Raw genomic sequence first — 24948 nt, 5'->3', positions numbered from 1 at the left:
GGGATACGCGGGCGTTGTGCGCTAAACTGTAAGCACGACAGTGATCCACACCAACTAGAAACTGCTGCTCGTCTCACCGGAAGTGAAGATATGGCAGAAAAAAAAAGGCTGAGGCTTGTGTTTGTAAATAACATGTGAGCATAACAAGGTTTATGCAGGCGCAGTCGTTTCTTGACACAACAAACAGCTCGCTCTCGTCAGAATGGGTGAATGTTCCGGAAAGCGCTTAGCAGCCAGAATAGAAGAGCTCGTGCTTCACCGAGCGACCGCATGGAAAGCAATTCGTGCTATAGTGAATAGCGCTCTCTAATTCGCTTGTTAGCGCGAACAAAACTTGCGTGCCATTAATAAAGGTTTGACGCTACGAACAGTAAACTTTACCGAAACTACAGAAGAGTGTGTATTTCAGTTGCAGAGTGGCTGTTTAGTGGCACTACTTCTTTATAGAAAATGTGATATCACATTTATGGTCATCAACCACTGCACAACCTAGACGGCGTAAGAAGTTTTGTTATTAATGTAATGGCTCTCCTTGCATTTTCGGTAATTGGCGTTGTATTTTTGTTCGTTATTGTCGCAGAAATTTTATAACAAAATATTGTCGTTGCACACAGAAAAAAAACGAGGCCTGCACTGCTTTGCCTCAAGCTGCTTCATTAGCCACTTGTTCTCCATCACAGCCGAGTCCAGCACCTGTTCAAGATTCGCAAGCTATTCCTTCATAGTGTCTAGTGCATCCTCGCTCCTCCTTAGGCTGTGCTTAAGAGCTGCCTCAAAATGCGACGCAAAAATTAAGCTGCATCTTTAGTTTAGAGACCTTTGCTGAGAAAGTCTTCTGGCCAGCTTCAAGCTCTTTAATCCTCTCCTGGTTCTTTTTGCACTCGGCCTCCTCCTTGTTCAGTTCCAGAATTCGTGCCTGCGCTTGACTAGACTCTCGGTTGTGGTACCCCAGGCCTTACTTAACTGAGCGCTGAAGTCAGCGTAAGTCATTCAACACCCGTGCGGCTAAAGCGAGAACATGGCTGTATCCGCGTCAGAACGTTCTCTCTGCTGTTCTATAGATTGGGCATCGCGATTGCCAGAGGCGCCTCCACCTCAAATTCAGATTACTGAGAATCCGCGTAAACGCTTGGCAATGTGCCACAAGAGATTCGGATTAACCGGATCAAAGTGCCTTACACGAAGAAATCTGGCCGCGAAGAAGCGTTAGCGCCGAACGGGGGGCACAGCGAGATCGGTTCGCTTTTGTTTGTCCTTGGGCCACGGTCGCCTTGTCCTTGCCGGGCCACGTCTCGGAGAGAAGGTGGCTTTGGTGGCTTCTTCCAAGCCTTGCCCCCTTTCCGTGCCCTTCGCAAAGCACGAGGCTGTGCCAGGTCCTTCTCGCGGCGTTGTGAAGAACTCGCGCAAGGAAACGCCCCGGGCACGCTTACAAGAGCGCAAGTTCACGTGGCCAAGGGGAAACGGGAGGACTTTGTGACGACCGCAGCCCGGAATGTTTTGGCTCCTGTAACAAAAGCATTAGAAATGCGTTTTTCTCGCTTACTTGTCAAGTGAAACCTAGCGCAAGAGGTGAGCATCGTCGCAAACGAAAGTTGCTGCTCTAGTCGATGCTCTTGCGTGAATAAACCGAACAACACAGGCAACAACTATTTAGGCAGGCTTTTCGCAATCAAAATCAGCCGCTCAAACTTCGCGTGTGTCACGAAAAGTGAGACAGAAGAAACAAATAAAAGGTAAGAGTTTCCAGAGACAAATGGCCCCGACGGTACACAGTGCACATAAGAAAGAGCAAGCCGCCTTGCCACTTTCCTGACGCAAAGGAGATGCAAATGCAGCCGGAGATAAGTATCTAGTGTGGTTGTAGCGGAAGGGTAGGGCTGGACAAGCCAGCTAACCACCGGGAGCCGAAGAGGACGGGGACAGCGCCTTCGAGCTACGCGATTGGTCGGTTGGGCAACCGCGGGATAAAAATGGCGGTCTCCCAGTCGTGTTGGCATGCGTTGCCATTTTTAGTGCGTCGCGGTTGCGCTCCGACCTCGGCGGCGCCAGGTACAGTGAACTAGGATACTCTCCAGGGGTGTCTGCCGGGGCATACGCCTTCATTTTTCCTTCTACTGTTTCGTATTTTATACCAAGGGCAATTGGTGCTCGGTCGCGCGTGAGCTGTAGAGCACTTACTGGTTCGGTTTTGGCTCCTCTTCAAGTGCAATGGAAGCAAGATTCTGTTCCTTTGTATAGGTTGGGAATTGAGAGATTTATGAGATAAAAGGAGCAATCGTTCTGTTGGAAGGCCCTAGATTTGTTGTTGCTTAAAGTTATAATGTGATCGGATGCACCAAAATTGACCATAGTTTCAGTTGTCAGAGTGAAATGTGAGATTATGTTTCAATTATTAGGCACACTTCATCAATCAGCCGCAGGTTTTCTAGTTAATGTGGCCTGACAGTAGATTACTGTTCATGCATCATTATTTCTCTGGCACCTTGCCTTCAAAATAGGCGCTAGCAATTCGGCGTTCAGTTTTATGTATACAACTGTAGTTTATTTATTTCGCATGAAGCTTTTGTTGTCTTAACACTCCCTTCGTAAATATGAAGTAACAGACATGCTATATCTACAATAGCAATTAATTTATTTTTACATGAGAGTAATTGCTGTGTAACCCTGCCTTAGCAGATTAGAATGAAGAAACATGCTTTATATACAATGGTAGTTATTTTAAATAACTTTGAGGTTTTTGTTGTGGCAACGCTGCCTTGAAAATTTTGAAGCAAAAACCTTTTTTTTGCACATTTGTAGTTTTGGAGCAACTGACGATAGCTTAGAGATGGAAAACTCTTATGCATTCGGTTTATGTGAATTTTTTTCTTGCACTTACTTGAATGGGCCAATATTGCCGAAACATGTGATGCGTCGTCATGGCGTGACCAATGTAATTGTCATGTCTCAGCCACATAAATTAAAGCGGATTTGAGAAAACATTCAGGACAGGTTAACCCCGCACACCGCTTCGATAGCTCAACTATAATTTTTCTTGAGAAAATGGTCCTAACTTCTCGAACAGAGTGTCGGTAAAGCTGTTTGCACAAAAGTACTTCGGAAAAGTCCCTCTGTCGAAATCTCTGATCCACTATACGACTTCTTCAACACTTCCCGATCACATATTAGTTCGATCTTTTTCTAAACAGTCTTAATTTAGTTTTTTGCAGAAGAATTAGTATTCGAGATCATCTAGGTATGATGGGTCACTGAAATTCATCTTAAGTGTGCTTCTGTGTATTTACTACTCTTTTTTATCGTTTAAGTTTTACATTATTTTCTATTTCACCTCCAAAACTGTACAGGTGCTCATCGAGCACATGACTGGTTACCCTTCCTGTTTCCCTCTTTGTTTTTATATCATTGGTTTGTTCGTTACAAATAGGGTAATCTTTGTGTGCGGGCATACAATCCATAATTGTTGTACTTCCCCTCTACTCGAACGACAACACATAGTCTTTCTAGTTCCCAGGCGGTGAATGTCGGTTTCAGACATTCCACAGAGGCGGCACAGAGGGAAGGGAAACCAAAGTGAGACCAGAACACTCACTGTGGGGGAGACTGTTTTAAAGCTGGAGTGCGCCGAGGTTTCTTCAGCAGCAGGCTGGTTGTCGGTTGAATTGTTTTGCAGCCTCACTTCGTGCCAGCCGCCAAACACCGGGTGCTTTGATTAATGTGGGAAGGACATACACTCGGAGCTATAGCGAGGGGGATCTGGCTGAAGGGGCCTTCTTGGCGCGTGTCTCTACGTCGTTTATCTCTCGCTGTTGATCTAATACCGTATCTAAGCAAACTTAGGCCAGCTGAAATTTGACACTGAGAGGGTAATCTGTGAAACGATAGTCGACCTTGACACAGCTTGGTTAAACAACGCAAACGACGTAATGAAGGTTGGTTTAGGATGTCTTATGGAGGAATGCCAAATAATTTCTGGGTTTGATCTAGATTAGACGCTCTTTTACTCTAAGTATTTGCTTGTCATCATACTCTTCCCTTATTGATTTTGAATAACATGAAGAATTAAAGAGGTTGGCCCAAGTTACGTGTGGCCTACAACGAGGGATATCGAAGGGCGTAGATACAGGAATAAATTTAGTATTTGTTTTTGATGCCAAGATTTACTTTTCCTATGTTCAATAGCTTTTCATGTGCCAGTCGTTGGTCACAAATGCACGTATGCGAAGAACCTAGAAACACTGTACGCCAAAATAAACTGAAACATTGCTGTGTTTGAAATTAGCGTTGGTGCCACCACACATACTCCTGTGCAGAGCGAACGTCGCATGCTTTGTGTTTATGCTTTTATTCAGGTGCGTTTTTTACATTTATTAGTTTTACTTCAGTATATATTTTGGGGAACTGGCTACCCCTATTGTTTAGCCTGTTTCTGAGTGTGGGGAACAAACATAATTTTCGAACTAAGGGTAGCTTCAGAATAGCACTCATCCACAACTCACGTTATACCACGACAGGTAGGCCTGCTTCGCTGTTCTTCTAACTTATTTGTTCTTCCTCTTCAGTGAACTGTGATCCATATTGCACCACATTGAGGCCTGCCAAAGAGACCCTAAGAAGCAGTCCGATCAAAAGGAGTTGCACAAGCAGTGGGAGATGCTGTTCACCAGCTCTACGTCCGAACACTACCGAAAGCTAATCACTATCACCAGCAGTGGTGTGGTGTCATTACCGCTGGAGCTTTGAAGCACTGCTGCTCTGTTATAACGGAACCATGCTTCAATGAAAAAATTGAAAAAAGCGAAAATTTTTCCTCTGTAGGCATTTTCTTTTAGTATTTCCCTCTCACAGAACACAACTAGGTTCAAAAGTGACAGCGACATACTGGCGAAAAGCTTGCCTCAAGCATAATAAAATTGATGCTTTGTACTCTGGAGAAAGAAGAGACTTATTTTGGGATCATAGTAACGTGCTTTAAAGAAAAAAATGTTACAGAAATAGAAAGTATACACCAACGCCAGCACGATTCTTCTGCTTATTTGCGGAGGGAGAAGGCAGTGGTGATATCTCGCACTTTGGAGGTCAATGGTGCGCTGTTTGTGGATCTGTAAAAGAAATCAGAAAGGCAGACAACGACCAGTACACTTTTGAAGGAACGCCGCTGTGCATTGTGACACAGCCTTACTCTGGAATATTTACACTTTACTAGAACATTCCTAATCTACGATCTGATCTCTTACCTAGTCGTGGAACACAGTCGAAGACAAATAAAAACTGTCACAACGTGCATGTTACCCCTAAATGTTAAATGTGAAGCATTTATTAGCGAACTTTGGCGGCTTTGAGCGTATCTATCTATCTATCTATCTATCTATCTATCTATCTATCTATCTATCTATCTATCTATCTATCTATCTATCTATCTATCTATCTATCTATCTATCTATCTATCTATCTATCTATCTATCTATCTATCTATCTATCTATCTATCTATCTATCTATCTATCTATCGATCTATCTATCTATCGATCTATCTATCTATCTATCTATCTATCTATCTATCTATCTATCTATCTATCTATCTATCTATCTATCTATCTATCTATCTATCTATCTATCTATCTATCTATCTATCTATCTATCTATCTATCTATCTATCTATCTATCTATCTGTCTATCTATCTATCTATCTATCTATCTATCTATCTATCTATCTATCTATCTATCTATCTATCTATCTATTGATAGAGGGTTACTTGTGGGATCGGTGTTTATCGATTCGACGAAGGCTTTTGACACTATAAATTATCACGTACTACTTGCTAAACTCGAATCATTTGGTATGTCTGGTCCGCCATTAAATTTTATTGTGAGCTACCTCAGTAACTGGTCTCAAATGGTTCATGTTAATGGCCATCTTTCAACGCCCAAGTAAATTAACGTTGGTGTTTCACAGGGATCAATTTTAGGCCCACTTTTATTTTTGATGTTTATTAATGATCTACCTACCATTCTTACAAGGATCAAGTGCATAGTTTATGTTGACGACACAACCATCTTTCAGTCGTCTAAATCAGTTTCTTCACTGCAGTCTGACCTCAACACAGATTTACATAACATAACTTTTTGGTGTCAGGCCAATTATCTTGAGATCACTGCTACTAAAACCATGTTTATGTTGTCTCATTCCCCGCGCATTTTATTTGACATACAACCTCCCCTTCACATAGGTAATACCGTCATAAACATGTCAAATGAAGCGCGGTTTCTTGGCGTCATCTTAGATAGCGAACTAAATTTCATAAACATACAGCATCACTCGTTAAAAAGATTGCATTTGGTATTCACGTTATCATCAAGACACGAACTTATTTTCTGCCTCACATCATAAGTACTTTGTATTTTGCTTATATTCATAGCCATATTTCATATTGCGTATCATCTTGGGCCAACACATATTTCACGCACATCGAACGTTTGCAGCGACTTCAGAATCAAGCAGTTAGATTATTGACTTTGAGCCCATTTTAATTCTTCTGTATCTCGTTGTTTCCTCAGCTTAACATACTCCCATTGAGACAACTATTTTGTCATAGAATGTCCATTGTCGCCTTTAGACTCATCACGCATGACATTTTTATCGCATGTATTGATCATCGTCACTACACTAATAGTAACATCACCCGGTTTTCCCAGTGCAATAGTCTTCTTTTGCCGGCCGTAAGGACAAACTACGACAAGTTCTCAACCTTATTTACTAGCATAGCCATTTAGAATTTAATGCCTTTCGAATCGAAATCATCGAATAACATCCATATTTTTACTTCGTGCAGCAATAAATATTAGGTTCATGAATTATTCAGCTCATCCGATTTGTGTAGTTAACTGTTAATAGCTCTCCACATTACTGTGCTATTTTACTACTTCAAATTGCCTTTGTATAATTGATAACACTGATAATGAAACGTGTTGCATTTGTCACGTAGATTTGTTCATTAATATTGTTTTTTGTCTTCACTTGCTTTTGACTATTTCCTTGTTATTTTTCAATAGTGATTATTACGATTATGTTGTGTATTGATCGTATTTTTATTGTTAATCAAGTTTATTCATTATTACTCACAAGTCCATATACTATTGCTGTACTTTTGTAATTACCCCATCCATGTAGCCATAGCAGGTCCCCCTGTCAGTTTCTCTAAAACTTTGGGACCTCCTGCTGTAATAACGCTAACCAAGTAACTCAACTGAACCATTTAATAAACTTGACTTGACTTGACTTGACTATCTAGCCGCCTACGACTTTTGGATATCCTGGCCGTTTCGGCAATGGTATCAATACCCAAAATGGTAAGGCGTAACTTGACAATATGACGAGCATAAGTGACTGGTCGTAACATGAAAATTAAGACACGTATGTATGAATGTCATAATTTACTTATCATAATCTTGCATGCTCATCCGGTGGTTTTGTTCACATGACATATTGCAAAGCTGGTGTGGTATGACATGACTGCATGGCGAACATAAGTCACACACTAACGGGGAAATTATGACATGCATGGCGTGTAAGTCATCACTACACGCCCCACTCATGGTGCGTTCGCGGTCGTTTCACTAGCTTCACATATACCAAATTTAATATTACGGAATGTGAGTGTATGACAAAGACATATGACTGGTGCAAACATGACAATCATGAGATCCGTGTCATCTAACAACATGACTACATGCTACGCTCGTGATGCGCTCGCGGCCGTTCCGCTAAGTTTACATATACTAAATTTATTATTACAGGACTCGAACGGATGACGAAGCTCCAAACATAATAATCATTACATGCGTATCATGTAAAACATGACTACATGCACGCTCATAGTGCGTCCACGGTTATTTCATTATAGCTTCACATATACCAAATTTGGTATTACGGGACGTCAATGGGTGACGAAGGTGTATGACTGGTGTGAACATGATAATGATGCTATGCGTGTCTTGTAAGAACATGACAACATACCAAGCTCATTGTGGTCCGCCGTGGTGGTCTAGTGGCTAAGGTACTCAGCTGCCGACCCGCAGGTCGCGGGATGGAATCCCGGCTGCGACGGCCGCATTTCCGATGGAGGCAGAAATGTTGTAGGCCCGTGTGCTCAGATTTGGGTGCACGTTAAAGAACCCCATGTGGTCGAAATTTCCGAAGCCCTCCACTATGGCGTCTCTCATAATCATATGGTGGTTTTGGGACGTTAAACCCCACATATCAATCAATCAATCACTCTCATGGTGCGCTCGCGGCAGTTTCGCTAGCTTCACATATACCAGGTTTGACATTACGTGAGGGGAATGAACGACGAAAATAAAAAACACGTTCAAACATGATAATCATGACATGCGTGTCATGTAAAACATCACTACAAGCTACGCTCACAGCGCGCTTACGACCGGTTTGCTAGTTCCACATATATCAAATTTGGTGTTATGTGACTTGAATAGACGACGAATAAATGTCCAGATATGATGATCATAGCATGTGTGTCATATAAAGCATCACTACAGGCTACGATCATAGCACGCTCGCGGCCGTTTCACTAGTTTCACATATACCAAGTTGGGTGTTACGTGACATGAATGAACGAGGAAGGTGAATAACACGTTCAAATATGATAATAATGATATGGAACTTATGCACGGTGTAATTTTCGTCCGCATAATTTGAAACAGACGTATGAATCTTCTTCAGTCGTGCTTTGCATTCCATTGATTCCCACTGCACGGGAGGATCTGCCATTTCTTTGTTGTAGCGTAATAAATATGTGTAAATATAAATTGTAGCATAAACGTAATGGCTGAATTGACGCATAATTATTATGCTATAATTAAAAACACTAAATATTGTTTCTGATACTTTCTGTGATTTAAATTTTTCTTGGATTCATTTGGCTGTGTATAACAAAAAGCGATCCCCTAAACATTGTGTGTGTTTTGTTTGAACTCGAACAAGAAATACATTGGATAATTTCAGGTCCAACGAACATCACTAGCCTCTACAAGGAAAAATTAAGAAACCACTTCGGCTAAAAAAGAATGGAGGTTCTTACTTTTTATAGAAACTTTCGTTTCCGTTGGCAGCCTTTATGGAAAGGGCTATAAAAAACAGATAAAGGATTGACCCAACAACGTCCTTTCAAGGCTGCTCTGTAAGTGGAATCGCTAAGTGAATCAAAAAGCCGACTAGGTAGAGCGGTGGCTGGAGGAATTCTTATGGTGCGAATGCTGCTTGTGATGCGAGACGCTTTCTTACGGGGCGACTAAACGGAACTTCTCAGGCGCTTGGTTCTGCAGTAGACGTGATCTCGCGCCAAGCTGGGTAAGGCACGGAGAGCATCCGTGTCTCAGGCTGCCGTGTGAGGCGAGGTCGTCTGGAGAGAGGAGGTGGAATAGCTAGGTGAATAAACGAAGCTCAAAAAAAATCAAGATTGGCGGAGAATGTGATGTGGTCACCTTCTGCGGAATGCAATGAGCTCCGAGGCGCTCGCATTCGTTGAAATTTCTGGAACGCCAGTGCAAGGGGTTGGTGGGAGAAAACGTGCCCCTTAAAGACTTGTCGAGGTCTGTCTATAAGACGAAAAAAAAAAAGAAGACATAACTCTTGTTTGCAAAAACGCAGTATCGTAGTAATCGGTTCAATTGCTTGACACGTTTCGATATATTTGTTTAGTGGAGCGGCACTAAAAAATGCGTTTTAGACCAAAACGGCAGTATATTTCCAACAATTAGCATTGATTCTCGTTTTCACACTGCAGTGTCTCGTAGCATTTGTAATGTCTTGTACGACATACAAGGTTGGCACAATATGGGAACGTAGAATAGTATAGAGTAGTATTTTTGCACGTGCACAGCTGGGCTTTATGGAAATTTATTAGACGTGCAGACCCACCTATACGAAGCATTATGAAGCACAACAACATACGTTACACTGCGCGCATTATGATTTCTGATGTCCGTAGTTGGTCGAGCGTGAACGCGTTGGTGATATTGAACTTGTCCAAATGTGTGGCCTATAACCTTCTACATGCTTAGCTGTGGATTGCGCCTTTTTTCAACAAATGAACCACCATCAGAGATGTTGTTACTGTTACGTTAAAAAAAGCTAACCGCACCTTTGTTTGAACAAGCTGTCAGTGAGTTTCAATGCTGCCTTATCATGTTTGTTTGTGTATTTGTTGCAACCAGCGCATGCTTGCTGCGAACAGTTTCTTTTCTTGTTTCCCTATTTACTTACTCGAAGATGGCATCTTTTCTATTCCTGTACATACAAGCTAAATGGTGAAACGTAGGAGTAGGCATGCAAATGCAACTTTCTGCTTTTACAACGAAAGCACGAAGCATATCCACACTGTCGTAACGTAACTGCCGTAGTAATAATCAAAGGCCGCAACTAATGCGCAAATCTTTTATTACGTTTTCCTGACAAGGCTTTGTAATCTAAAGGCTTCCCTATACATGTAACAGTGTCAGACAAGAGATACGGTATTATTTCGAGAAACATAAATGTTTGTCACTGCACGTAGAAATGCAATCAAACAATCCCGTACTGTCATCTGACCGCGGACATCTCAGCCGGTAACATACAACATGGAATACATATAGTTTTCCTTAGCAGATAGCTGAACCGACACTAAAACACTGTGGCAGGGGTAACGAATTTTCTGAAGAAGTAATACTGATCTTTGATACTGGTCCTTACACAATAAGTGAGGCTGAAGAAAAACACGAACATGATACCGCCACGCGTGCTTTTTCCTCTACTTTATGTAACCAGCTCGTTACACGTGTAAAAGTTACTTGCGCAAACCTCGTCTGCGTTCCTGAAACATTGCCGATGGTTTTGTAATCTTCCTATAAGACTGTGTGCCCAACGCGAACAATAGTTTATTCTGGAACTAACCAGGCGGCGAACGATAACTCTAGAATCTTTTATGTCGCATCTGTAGCTATACCGAAAGTTTTTGCTGCTGATCAGGTTACAGACGACTGATGTCTGTGCTTGAGGCTTTCGTGGTACTTGGAGTGTTGCTTTTACTGCTGTGCATACGTTAGCCCAATAAGGTTTTTCATCCTTACCGGCTACGTTTTGCTTTCTTCATCGTCGCAACCAGGTGACAAAGTTGGTATACTATACAATCTTAATCATGTCCCGTTAACAAGGAAACCAGATACTGTTCGTCTGGTTTGCTGGTAATAGCTGGTATTTAACCAGGACCTGATGAATATTTTACTATTACTACTACGAATAATAATAATAATAATAATAATAATAATAATAATAATAATAATAATAATAATAATAATAATAATAATAATAATAATAATAATAATAATAATAATAATAATAATAATAATAATAATAATAATAATTATAATAATAATAATAATAATAATAATAATAATAATAATAATAATAATAATAATAATAATATACATTTTTTTAGGATAATACTCAGTCGTTTAGACTGACTGGAAAAAATACCAGCTGCGAGAACAACAGCAGACAAAATGATTAAACATATTAGACCATATCATGATAGTTAAAAATTGCAAGTGCTGCTAATAGGTGACGATGGAAAGGGTGATTACTGAATTTCATCTACTTAGCAAACCGACTAACGGAAGAAAGAATTTTGAAGCTGTCTTCTTGAGCGATGCACGCACCATAATTCCCGTGAAGATGTGTGTAGCGTCGGCACGTGGCGTTTGGAGTTTTTCCAAGCAAGCGTAAAGACGACGCTATGAACGAGGTTGCGCGAGAAATATTAGAGGTTATCTGCACGTTGATTAACCAGAACGCCAGTGACACTTGCGTTTCCATGCCTCTAAGAAGAACAGCAATATTGTAAAGGCAGCGCACGTCCTGTGGATGTCTTAATTCAGAATGGTGTCACTTACCAACTGGCCAGATTTTAATGTGTCAACCAAGCTGCTGGAATTTTCTATTGAAGTGCGTGGCACCAACTTACGCCTTGGATGGGTTTTGCTCGCGCTTACAACATTTATTTCAGGTGCGTAAATACGATAACTTTTTCCTTCTCGACGATTGTATCCGAATGCAATAAGTTGGCGCCGTTGGGTGTCCTTCCAATACGTCATTGAAAACACACACGCAGACAAACACGAGAAAACGAAATTGAGAATTCAACGCAGTGTTTCAAATCATACATTTGTTATTAGGTAATGTCATTAACGTATTTCAAGCGCAATCTGTATACGGCTCAAGGAGCACGGTATGTTTGCAGAGAAAAGCGCGCCAATGCTGAACTTCGATAATGCTTTAGCCTTGAGATTCGCACTGATCTCGTTGTTTCAGATTGCGTGCCATCCGGATTTATTCGAGAAGCTCTCAAAATAAAGTTAATGTTGCAGTACTGATGAAGTGATCATAAACAGCCAGAAAGCAAGGGGCCGACTTCATTGACCTTCAATTGATTTAGACCTTCAATTGCCCCGCAATAAAGAATATAGTAAACAATATTGTTGCATCACCACATTGTGCCGACCAGCTTCGACGGCCAGTTATGCCAGTAGGACTGGCATCCAATATGTTTTTTTTTGTTTTTTGTGGTAGAGATATTAGTGTCACTAACACAAAACATCGCTGCCGTAGCCGACAGTGTCTTCCCTCATTCGTACTCTCGTGATTGGTCACAGCATGCTTAGCAGCATAAAACTGTGTCACAAAATGAAGCGAGGGCGACATTACGCCAGCACTTGTCTTTTCGTTCAGAGCAGCGGGGTCTTGCCTGGCTTGTTGCATGTGCTTGGAAACCTCCCTCAGCTCAAGTTATTCATTGTATGTGTTGCACGATGTACGCTCGGTTTGCTCATGCAATTTCGATTTTCTCTACAGGTGTGGCTGGCAGAGTGATGTTTGCGTATGCGTAGGTTATTAGAGGAGGAGGACGCAGGAAGAAGAAATGTCAACCAGACAAGCGTCCGGTTTGGTATCCTGCAGCGGGGGAAGGGGATTGAGGGATGAGAAGAGTGAGATAGAAAGCAGAGAACATACAAAAACACGTCTTCAGGCATATTACGTTGGAATGCACATCTTCGATTCATGATGCCTACTAAAAAATTCATAGGTGCGCTGTGAATCCGCATGTTGCTGTTACTTCGGCAACGGAGGCCAAGCTGCGTCAGTTGTGGTCATGGTGTTGTTCATTGCGACTGTCGCTGATCCATGTGAGTGTGGCTTTGGCAATGTAGGCCAAGTAAAATCATTAGAAACTATGCCTTTCATTGCATTCTGCTTCATATCAGGCGAGTAATTTCCGGGTGGAAAAGGAGATTAGAAGCCGGGTGCCAAGAGGGCGCTTCGGAAACAGAAGCATTAGCTTTTTATGATGAGCTTCGGATTCGACGGCACCGCTTTCTGAATGTTGCAGTGGCCTCGCGATGTGATGTATGGTCTCTCGCCGTTTGCCGCAATATAGCTATCTCATTTTAAATTTTGGGGCAATCTTTTGAGGAAGCTCCGTGGGGTGCATTGCAATTTGAACACTTGACAACATCGGCTTTGCTACTGTCCGCGGAATGCGTTTCAGCGCAGCGAGAACATACTCGCTTACCTTCGCATGCGCTTCTCTCATGACCGAGCTTTATGCAGTTGTGACATTGCAGTGGCTTTGGCAGGAAATGTATGGCTGTGGGTGAAAAGTGGCCCACCTTTAAGTGCGAAGTTGAATAGTTGCCTCTAAAATCTATTTTAACGCATCGTGAGGTACCCAAACAAGCTACCTTGACGACGACAATGACCCTGGTGTGAGCAGGGTACACAAGTCGGAGCTGAGAATGGCAGCGTCAACGTCGTAGATGACACCAGCGACGTCGTTGAGGCCCATCGCCATGTAGAAGTGGACGTAGATTCTACACAGCTCTGTGACGTTGCGTAGCATGTTCAGAGCGGCAGAATGACAAACGTCAATCGTCATAACATTTCATGTGGTTTCACTCTGATGTCGATTATTTCATCTGCCACCAGTCACTTGAGCCACGCCTGTAGAAGCGCTTCATGTCACCGTCTGGCTGAGCAGGAACGAAAAGGATTGTGTTGCGTAGGGCCCTCGGGCTGCTTGTTCATTCGGTGTGTTCGGAGACGAAGAGGCCTTGGCGTTAAGTCTCCTCGACTTTCAGCTCGTTACAAGTTCGATGTCGTTGTCAAATGGCCCCTCACCTGCCAGTGAGTAGACATCAGTGTCCTCGCTGACGCAGTAAGGGCCCGTCCAATTCCTGGACGTGGCCGTGGCAGACACTTCAGGACCTATAGCAGATATGCGAACAGGTCCTTATTTATCGACGATAGACGCAGCAGGAGACTTCACGAAATGCACATGTTATTGCGCCGAAAAAAGGGCAGGACATTCTCTAGCAGCGTACCACTGGGCACCTTTGTTATAAGAGATAACTAAGATAAAAAATGCACTCTCGAATTCTTGTATTTACCATTTTACATACACGTGCAAAAGCTCTCGTTCCGTTGTTTACGTCTTGTGCTTCTTCCTCGTGTTTCCTCTTGTACGCGTTTGATATTCAGTACACAGAGCTAAGGTATGCAAATTGAGCTAACTTAAGTGCATGGTAACTGACGTATAGCGCATCGAGGACGGGACAGAGAAGAAGGCACTTAACATATACACAGTGCAACTTTAAATAGTGCATGGCCCATAATTATGTGGGTTTAGTGCTAGCCTGTGTCGCAACATTTTGGTTTTGGTGATATTACTATATCCACGTGTTGTGGCGACGGTCAAAGTTCCTTTTCATACTTTCCCGGTATCGCTGGTAGGCTTGCGAGGTTTTTCGTTTTTCGCACAATTGCAGGCGGTCTGCTATGCAAAGTTCTTGGTCAGCAGGAAGCACTGGTACCTTTCCGAAAGCTGCAAAATATGGGCTACAGCCGATGCTCGCAGTGTGCGACCGATTGTGATGAGCGACAGCTGCCTCCAAGCAGCACTTCCATCCACCCTGAAAACCTGGATACATTGGAATGAACTGCTTCAAATCCCGAATGATTCCTTACGCCACGCCATTTCCTGCAGGATGGTACGGAGCGCAGCGTCGCAATACAACTCCTCGTTCCTTCACCCAATATTGCAAACGCTGACTGAGAAACGCTGGCCGATTGTCTGATATTACTATTTTCGTATTCTTGAACATCTCTCGACTCAAAAGAGCGATCACACTATTTGCGTCTTCCCTTCCCGGCTGTGCAGCCACTATTCTTGTGCACTGGTCTATTGCCACTAGGAAAGACTGCGCTCTTCTTACTCCTGCAGCCTTCTTCTTGAGCTCTGCGAAATCCAGATGAATGACCCAATAGCCACAGTCGAACTACCACGAAAGCTATCTTTGTCTGAAGAAAACCGCACGTAAAGAGGATGTAGATGAGAAAGAGAGAGAATACACATAGCGTTGCACGCATAAATGTATGTTTATGGGAGAGAAACAAACTAGTGTGAGCAAACCACGCATGCCACTTTCTATGCAGTTGCACAAGTGGCCTATAAATAACGACAATAACCAGTGGCAAAATCCTAACTAAAATTTGCAATAAAGCCACCTATAAAAACCAGCACACAGTGATGACAAGTAAGGCGTAGATGAGGTTATTGAATGGATTTAAGCGTGCCCCGTCGTTGTACGTGTTTGGTATCTAGTACATTGAGCCAAGCTCGCAGGTTTGGCCCCGCCCCCAGTTCTTTACTTGTCCTAGCTCACCATATTTGTTTTTGTCAAGTGCTGTCTATTGTAATAGATGCCCACATACTACGCAAAACGTTAGAACTTCATCGTACTATACAAGCTCGGCGATGCGTCACGAAACGCTTTTCCTTATTTTTGCGTTTATTGATTCTGGAATCGTGAAGGCAAGCAGAGACCACCAGTAATCGCCGGACGCGATGAGCCGTAGTTGGTCGGAACTGGCAAGCACGGCTGATATCAGTGGCGCGCGTAGCCACAGTTGGGATTCTCTTCACGTGTTGTGCAGTTCGTGCCACTCACGGAATTGGCCCCTTGACAAATTCTGGGCGCCTGTTGAAAAACTCGACCTAGAAAGACGCGCATGTGGTTGGCGACCGCATGCCAGATGAGATAGCGTTGGATATTGCGTCCGTAGGATCAGCTGTCCTGACAAGAACTTTTCTTGTCATTTCTTTCACGCGTATATAGCTTATGTGAGACTTGTAAATTAATAAAAGCAAACCAGTGAGAACTATTATCATTAGTTCCGGAATCATTTAGGTCACAACGAGTTATTGTTTTGTTGTTTACATCCACTCAACAATTGGCAAAACATCAACAGGTAAAACGTTGGCAGGTAAAAAAAAAAGAGCCGCCGCAATAGTGACTGGCGGTGCTGAGTGATGTAGACGGATATATATATATATATATATATATATATATATATATATATATATATATATATATATATATATATATATATATATATATATATATATATATATATATATACACATATATATATATGTATATATATATATATATATATATATATATATATATATATATATATATATATATATATATATATATATATATACATATATATATACATATATATATATATGTATATATATATATATATATATATACATATATATATATGTATATATATATATATATATATATATATATATATATATATATATATATATATATATATATATATATATATATAGCCACCTAGGTTTAATTGTTGCAAGTCCTCTTCTTGTGCACTTTACTTTCTTAAACATTACAATTACTTCTAATAGATAGATCCCCTATACTTGGCACCATTGTCTGTTAAATTTCATTATTTATTGTGGCGGGGTATTCGTTGTGGGGCGGTGTCTTCACGAATGCCCAAGAGAACACAGTAACACAGGTTAAGAAGGGTTCCAACAGTCACCTAAGGACTCGTTACCAAAGGTGCTCCTGCACCGTAAAAACCTGCAACCTTAGTCAATCGCCGAGACTCATCGTATACACGCGTGATTGATTTAAGAATGCACAGATTTATGCATTAGTGTAGTTTCAATGACGTTCTTTAAGATGAAGATCCCGTTTTCGCGTGTCCAGTAATTTGTAACTGGTCCGGTGTCACCTGCTTCAGTATGTATGTGTGATGCGCCCCTATATATATATATATATATATATATATATATATATATATATATATATATATATATATATATATATATATATATATATATATTTATAAAAGCAGGTTGACAGTTGCACTACGTGTGTCCCAGAGCTTCTCAGTGCACGCCTTCAAAGCGCACACACATCGTTGACGTGCAGAACCCACTAGCCCAACAAAGTGCACTGATTAGCTATTGATACATCCTCCATGATGATTGACCGAACTGTTTTCATACAAAATATTTTAGCCTAAGAAGTCCTTGTGAGTACATACATACGCCTTCCCGTGTGGTCTCGCGTACGTTATCTGCTCCCTGAAGCACTCGCTATAGTCACATACCCTAGCTATTCAGAAAGACAACAGCAGAATACCATATTCACCAAAGTCCGAGTGTCTTCAAAGAGAGCTTCACCTTCAGCAAACTGTTTGTTCACAAATGAAGTATTTTTCAGCACATGAACCAACCAGCGCTTGAGCAATCACCATGCATCTGGCCTTAGACGCTGTGCAACGACCGGGTTTTTTCCTCGTCCTACAATCTCTAACTCTCTCACCAAAGGAGCAAGTGACCACGGCTACACCTTAGCGTCCATTCAATGCTACGCTGCACGGCCATGCTTCTTATATGGCTTCCTATCTAAACCACCTCGTAACCTCGTTCAGCTTCTTTGGTCTTTACGTGCTGATACGACCACATAGTCTTCTCCGTGTCTCCACCCAACGTGCCTGCATCTTTTCGTACATACTCTGCCATTCTGTTGCTGTTTTATCAGAGTGTACTATTCCCCCTCGATGGTCTCTGCGATAGAAAAGTCAGGGCACACAGACTGGTCAGTGGTGCGGCGATGTTTTAGAATTTGCCTCACAGCCAGCCCCTGATCAATCCACTTTAAACCCCTTCACTTGCTACAATGAATGGGACATTCGACGAACCGCCGATCGTTTTTTGGCGTCTGTGCTTCCCCGTGGCGCCCTGCATGGCTGATCATTTCGTTATCTGCTCCGACTGCACGTTTGAGATCGATGTTCGAGTACGCTACCAAGTACAAGCTCTGAGATTGTTTATCGGGCTGTCTCTAGAGCTTTTGCACGCACGTGTGGCGTATTATCAATTTTTTCGAAGAATGACCGTCGAGGCCTTCATAGTACTAACGAAATGTTATATAAGGTCTTTCAACCTGTTTACGCACTCACCATCTATCACTGATACGCGTTGCTGTTACTGAAGCAGCCCTAGAACGTACATAAATCACATTATCCTGCTCCCTATAAATGTATGAAAACTTTATTTTATATGGGATTTTGCTCAACATGCATGCACTGAAATCTGTAATATAACAAAGCAATCAATAAATTATTCGATCATTTATTTAGAATGCCCTAGAACAGCCGTAAGGTATTAGTGCAGGCAGGCGCCTACAAAGAGAAAATAATACAAATGAACAGTACAATAAAGACACCCTTAAGAAATATCAAATAAAATAGTGAGTACCCACATACAATATCTGTGCAAAATCTTAAAAAAAGACTAGACAATAACCATGCAAATGAAGTGAAAAATAAAGGACAATATACACAGCCATGTAGAAACCTCCCCGAAACACGGAAAATGGAAGAACCTGTACATTGTACAAAACAATATGTTAAGGCAGTGCGGAGCTGAGATAGCAATGACTGTGGACTGTGAAAAACATCAAGATCATGAAAGTTACTATTCAAAAGACTTCGTATTTTATGAACACTAGAGCGTTGAAAGAAGCTGGAAGGTACATGAAATGGTGGATTCTCACTGGTTAACTTACGCGGATTCCGAAAATTTAAACAACTGAGAAGTAAAGGGCTCAAAATCACATCATGAACTATTTAGTAAAGAAATAATAGGTCATTGCGATTTCGTAAGGCAATAATGTGATGCCAATGTAATAATCTGGCAGTGTTATAACGAGATCTAGAGTAATTTCTAGCAAAAAAAATGGCTGTAAATGATTATATTTTTTCTGAACTCGCTCAATGATTTCACTGCCAGATTTAGCATTGCCATTCCAGATCACAGATCCGTATTCAAATAGAGAAAGACATATTGTGGTGTACAATAATGAAAGGCTGTAGGAGAGCTAAATTCTTGAGAGATTCTACGAACTCCGGCGATAGAACATATTCCATGCATGTCAGCACGTTTACTGTAAGCAGAAAAATTTAGCACGCTTGAAAAAGGACACCAAGATCCATGAATTCATAAAGCTTACTTAAGAACATGGTATTGACAGAGTATGTAAATGACATATTGGATGTTTTGCGAGATATATTCCTGAATTCAGTCTTTTATGTATTCAGACAAAGGTTATTGTTATCACACCATTCCGAGAAGGAACACGAATACGACTGCAGCAAGCGACAGTCGTTAACTGAATGAATTTCTTTAAATACCTTGATGTGAGCAGCATACAAGAGAAAAGAAAAAAAAATGAATTGCGAAAGAAGCATTGTTAACGTGAATTAAAAACAAGAGTGGGCCTAATACAAACCCTTGAGGCACTGCCATAGTCACATTGTACAAGGAAGACGCTTAACCATTTACGGCAACATAAAAAAAATATATTAAGCCGATAGCTAGATCAACGTTCGCAAGTTTAACAAAATACAGTGAGTGGCTGGCAATGTAAAAAGCTTTGCCGCGGTCACAGTAGCCTGCGTCAACCTGTCCTCTCTGAGAAATAGGCGAAAAGATTTGCGTCATGAAACTAGCAAGATTTGGGGTAGCTTAGCGGCCAGGAAAAAACCTGTGTTGATTATGAATTGATGAAGTATTCAAGCTAACGTATATACATTATGTTTTGAAGAGCCAGCTCAAAGATCTTTGATGTGGCGCACAGTAAATAAATCGGGCAATATTTAGAAACATCAGTTTTCAAGCCCGCCGTAATATTAATAATAATAATAATAATAATAATAATAATAATAATAATAATAATAATAATAATAATAATAATAATAATAATAATAATAATAATAATAATAATAATAATAATAATAATAATAATAATAATAATAATAATAATAATAATAATAATAATTAATAATATATGGTGTTTTAGGTCCGCAAACTACGAATATGATTATAAGAGATATCGTAGGGAGGGCTCTGGAAATTTTGACTACCAGGTGTTCTTTAACGCGCACTGACATCTGGCTTCACACGGGCTTTCGCCATTACTCCTTCATCGAAATGCGACCGCCGTGGCTGCATTCGAACCCACGACCTTCGGGTCAGCAGCCGAGCACCTTCACGACTGATCAACTGAGCCGGACTGCAACAGAACATTGTCTATATGCAGTGGGTGTTAAAACACACTATTCTCTACAAATGTTTAATCCTGGCTCTTTAGGGTAAAACGACGGCCGTGATGTGATTATGATGTACGGCGTAGTGGGCCGATCCAAATTAGTTTTGGCTACTTGGGGCTCTAAACGGGCAGCCAAATTTAAATACACGCCAATGTGTGCATTTGACTCTACCAAAATACGGCCTTCATTGCCGAGAGTGGAACCATGCCCACGTGCTTCCCAGCAAAATATAGCAGTTGGTAAGATATTACGGCATTTGAAAGTCGTATCAAGAGGGTCCTACCATTGTTTTATTGCTATCGCAGTAAAACGTGCGGGGGAGCCGTTAAAGAATAAAATAATTACAGCGAAAACTTTGAGTAAGCAAATGTTTCTATGGGTATCGGCGCAGTGGCTTCCGAAACAGGCTGAACACACACGTGCTATCTCCGCGACTGCCTTCCGCAATCAAAATGCATTCCAAGTGAATGAGCGTGCTGTGGTTTTTGGTTAGACTGGGACTGCATATTTCTGTTCAGTGTGGCCGTTCTCAAAAAGCGTCAGAAGTAACTGTAATCCGAGACTTCGCGAAATAAATGAAGGAAGTCGAGACTGCACGACTCTAGCGTACGCGACCACCTTGTAGTATATCGAAAGAAAACGCTGTGAACACACCACCAACGCAGTTTTCACAAAGGCTAACTTTAAGAGTCCAAGGCGGGTCGCAATTGTGTACAGATAGTAAGCACATGGACCACTTATAAGGAAGATTAACCAGAAAAAAATAAATCAGGAAAAAACTAAGTTAAAGGTTGAAGCGGGACATGTTAATGTATTCCCTTTTCACTCGTATTATTTTTCCTGCGAACTAGTGCTCAATCTTGAAGGATTTCACAATTTATTACGGCATTAAGAACGGTGGTTTACAAGAGCGAACGATGAAACAATAAAATAACTTTTAAACCTTTAGTTGAGCCTTGCCTTCCCTGCATCTTGGTTTGCTCGGAGGAGGAACCTTCAAGAAACCACAAGAACATGGCAAGGTTGGATCAGCCACCGATAACAGACCTTGGGTGAAAAGTAAGCATTGGATGTCTGGGTGGCTTTTGCGACTCCAGTGGAAGACAAGTGGTTAGAACGTCGGCCTCCAATATAGGAAGTATAGTGTGCTTGATTTTCAGTACCACCAGGAACCCACCAGTTTCACTAATTGAGAGAGAAGGAACTCTGGCCTTGTGGTCTGTTTTGGGTACTTAATTCTTGAGAAAGTGGCCTCTTCTTTTTTATGTCATTTTATCTGCCTCACCCCAACAACTTTTAAAGGTTATCTTTTATGGGTTGCATAAATAAGTCTTTCTTATTCTTAAACTTCAACTAATCATTGTTCTTGTTAAACTCTGTCATGTGAGGTGTTTTAGTCAGCACTAGCAGACGCGAGCGCAGAGTCATTGAAGTAATGATCACAGTTGCGAAGTATTCCCAAAAAATAATGTTCCTGAGAAGTTTAGAAAAAAAATGTGGATAGATGCATGAAACGATGACGGCTTTCTGAAAAAGAATTAAAGTGATGTGCAGCTTTGGATCAATCGCTCTAGGAAGTGGTTAGCGACACATATCATTCGATAGGGCTGCACGAAGGCGGAAGACTGCTGTATTTTAACATCATAACGTATGCGTGAAGTAGATAACTATTCGAAAGTTGTGAGCATTACAGGATAGTTTTCGCAGCGTAAGTTTGGTGGTTCTCGTCACAAGCGTTCAGTGTAGAAGACATAAGAAGTTTTATATAATTTGGAAAGGAGGAATACGTTATGCTCTCTTTTTATACTACGACATAAACGGTGCCGCTGCAGTTGGTGAAGAGTCGGGCTTGGCTGGCAAGTTAATAAACTGAGGGGCCTGGAAGGCACACATTTATTACATGCGATCGATGGAAGAAAATAAAATAACTTCTATTTCTTGATATGTCGTTGCACCTGAAGAAGCTGTAAGAATGAATAAATGAATACTTTGTAGACGAATTCATTTCTGATTTCATTAATTGGATAGTTGGCTATTAACTAAGACTGACTCACTAGTGGGGGGCAACTAGCGGGCCATCATGCGTATACGACTGGTATGGCCCATGTTTTGATTTTGGCGTGAATGAACATTATATTGGATGGGGTGCAGCTTTGCACGAAAATTCGAAGACACTTCGTCAATTCCAAAGTGCGATCGGCGGTACCCTGTGGCCATTAGGCTGACTATGCCCCTTCTTTTTTTTTTACATGCATGGAATGGAACATAAACGAAATTTGAGCCTGTGTTTTTAATTTTTTTACCGCGAATCGCAGTGAAACTAATCTGCCACTGTTCCGCGCTGCCTGGAATTCTTGCGCTCTGCACATCGTTCATATATACGTCATCCTCGTTCCAGCACTCGTAAGGCTTGTTTATCTTTCCTCGTGAGGGGGATACGCCACAGCTGGCACAAATCGAGGGGACCGGACACCAGTCACCACGAGTATGAGACGCTACAAGATTTCGCTTAAAAAACATGAGTGCTTGCGAGGACTACTTTAAGATCTATTACAAAAGCCTGGGGCATCTGAGTTTCAGGTGAGGACGTATAGGTCGATTTGGAGACGCGATAGTAAGCCCGTGTGTCTAATGGCACTTCGCTCTTAACTTACGATTTTTATTCGGCACTACAGATCACCCTCTTGCATTACAACATGCGTGCACCTTTAATATTGGCTCGGACATGTAGTGGATATCTGACTTGCGTGGCTAGTTTCACCATTATTTGTGCATAGCAATGGATTCCTCTGGTGCAAAACAAGGACGAAGTCGCGCTGCTCGATCAAGGCTGTTCCGCTGTTTGCCACAGTGCTACTCGTTTTTCATTTATTACCGTGACAGTATCACACACCGTGTTATTAGATCTATAACTACTTTGTATGCGTACGTCTCTTGTAGATGCATCATTATGGTTTGTATTATAATTTTCGATCTTTAATACGTCCCGAAACCACGGCATCATTACGAGAGACACCGTAGTGGAGGGGTCAGAATTTTCCCCTCTCTTGGGATTCCTTAGTGTTTCTTCTACCACCATCGAAATGCGGCTGCAAGAAGCGGGATTCTATCCCGTAACCTTCAGGCAAGCAGTCAAGCACCGTAAACACTAGTCGACACGCCTTAATTGGATATACCAACAACAGGTATTATGTATAACAAGTATAACAAGTTCAGCAGCCGATGGAGACAGGACGGCGTATATATACGCACAGTTCTGGTGGGCTTATTTTGTGCTCTCCTAATACAAGTAGGCCTCACTGGCCGTAGCAGAACTTGCATGGAAAGTTTTCCCTGTACATTTATGCGAGACCTAAAATATTAAGAGCGCCTATTTCACGACATGCAGTTTCTGTTTCCATGTCATACGTAGTACACAACGAAGACTTCGCATTTCATAACATAACGCGTGCAGAACGTTTTGACCAGTACATAATGCAACGCGTTCATCATAGAATGTAGCATGCACATGGTCTAAATAAAATTTTGCCACTTAAAAAAAAATCATACAAAGAAGAGAGCCACGAACACGACGACATGGGTAGCAGAATGTCATTCAGCAAGCAGTATCAACTATGCAAAGAAGAAATTAGTGCACGTACATGGTGGAGCTGAGTAACTTGCTTGGGATATAAAAAAAGAAATCTGTCTCGGTGTTTGGTGTCTACCCTCCTGGAGCAACATATTTCCTTATAACAACCGGGTGCGGCACAGGCAAGGGTTCAAAGCAACGACGAAGCGTTGCTGTAGCGGTTGCATGAACACAGAGATAGCTGTTCCGCGAGGTGATGTGACCGATTGCACCTCCTCGTGGAGAGAAAGAGAGCTAGCACAGAGGGGAAAGGACTGAGTGCCCACGCTGTGTTCAAAAATAGAGGCATTGGCGCCACGGAGGTCAGCCGTCACCCCTCCCTGTCTGGCACCAGTGTTAGCACGTGCTCACTTGGCATCTTCCTGCTCAGGTGGGCTCCCCACATGATACGTTCCTATTTCTTTTGTCGACGCACACAGCTCCTCGATCTCACACATGTTTCAGGCTTATTCTGTTCTCTCTGCGAAAGACGCCACGACTCCCCGTGATCGTATGCGGTTTAATCAAGGTTACGCAGTGCTTGAGCACATATTTCGTGACAGCTGCTGTCGCCTTTTGAAGCTGTTTTCGGCTCACCTGTCAAAGAAGGAATCGTTTTCTTTCTTTCTGTCACGAAAGATAGTGATGCACTTTGTGCATATTCCTATTGAGGGCTGTATGGAGAGATATATATCACCTTTCTTTTCTCCCGCGTGTGATTCCTCATGCGACGAGGCAAAGTTTGGTTGTCAATAGTGAAGGGATAGCACTTAATACAGGTCATTCAGGATATCA

At 41.7% G+C, this 24948-nt stretch overlaps 2 long non-coding RNA genes across 2 annotated transcripts in view; one reads left to right on the top strand and one right to left on the bottom strand.

Annotated features, from left to right (window-relative positions):
- The window catches only part of LOC142774904 (uncharacterized), a 34049-nt gene extending 29112 nt beyond the window's left edge, over nt 1–4937 (top strand). The window contains exon 2 of the long non-coding RNA XR_012886581.1: nt 4560–4937. This is a non-coding gene — a long non-coding RNA (uncharacterized LOC142774904). The remainder of the gene's footprint in view (nt 1–4559) is intronic.
- On the bottom strand, nt 81–24371 carry LOC142774905 (uncharacterized). The gene is made up of 4 exons (XR_012886582.1): nt 24185–24371; nt 21487–21537; nt 3590–5099; nt 81–1504 (listed from the first exon to the last, which is right to left on the bottom strand). It is a non-coding gene; the product is annotated as an uncharacterized LOC142774905 (long non-coding RNA).
- Between the last annotated feature and the right edge of the window lie 577 nt (nt 24372–24948).

The sequence above is a fragment of the Rhipicephalus microplus genome, chromosome 2, assembly GCF_043290135.1.
Source record: "Rhipicephalus microplus isolate Deutch F79 chromosome 2, USDA_Rmic, whole genome shotgun sequence".
NCBI lineage: Eukaryota > Metazoa > Arthropoda > Arachnida > Ixodida > Ixodidae > Rhipicephalus > Rhipicephalus microplus.
This window is presented reverse-complemented; position numbering and strand designations above follow the sequence as displayed.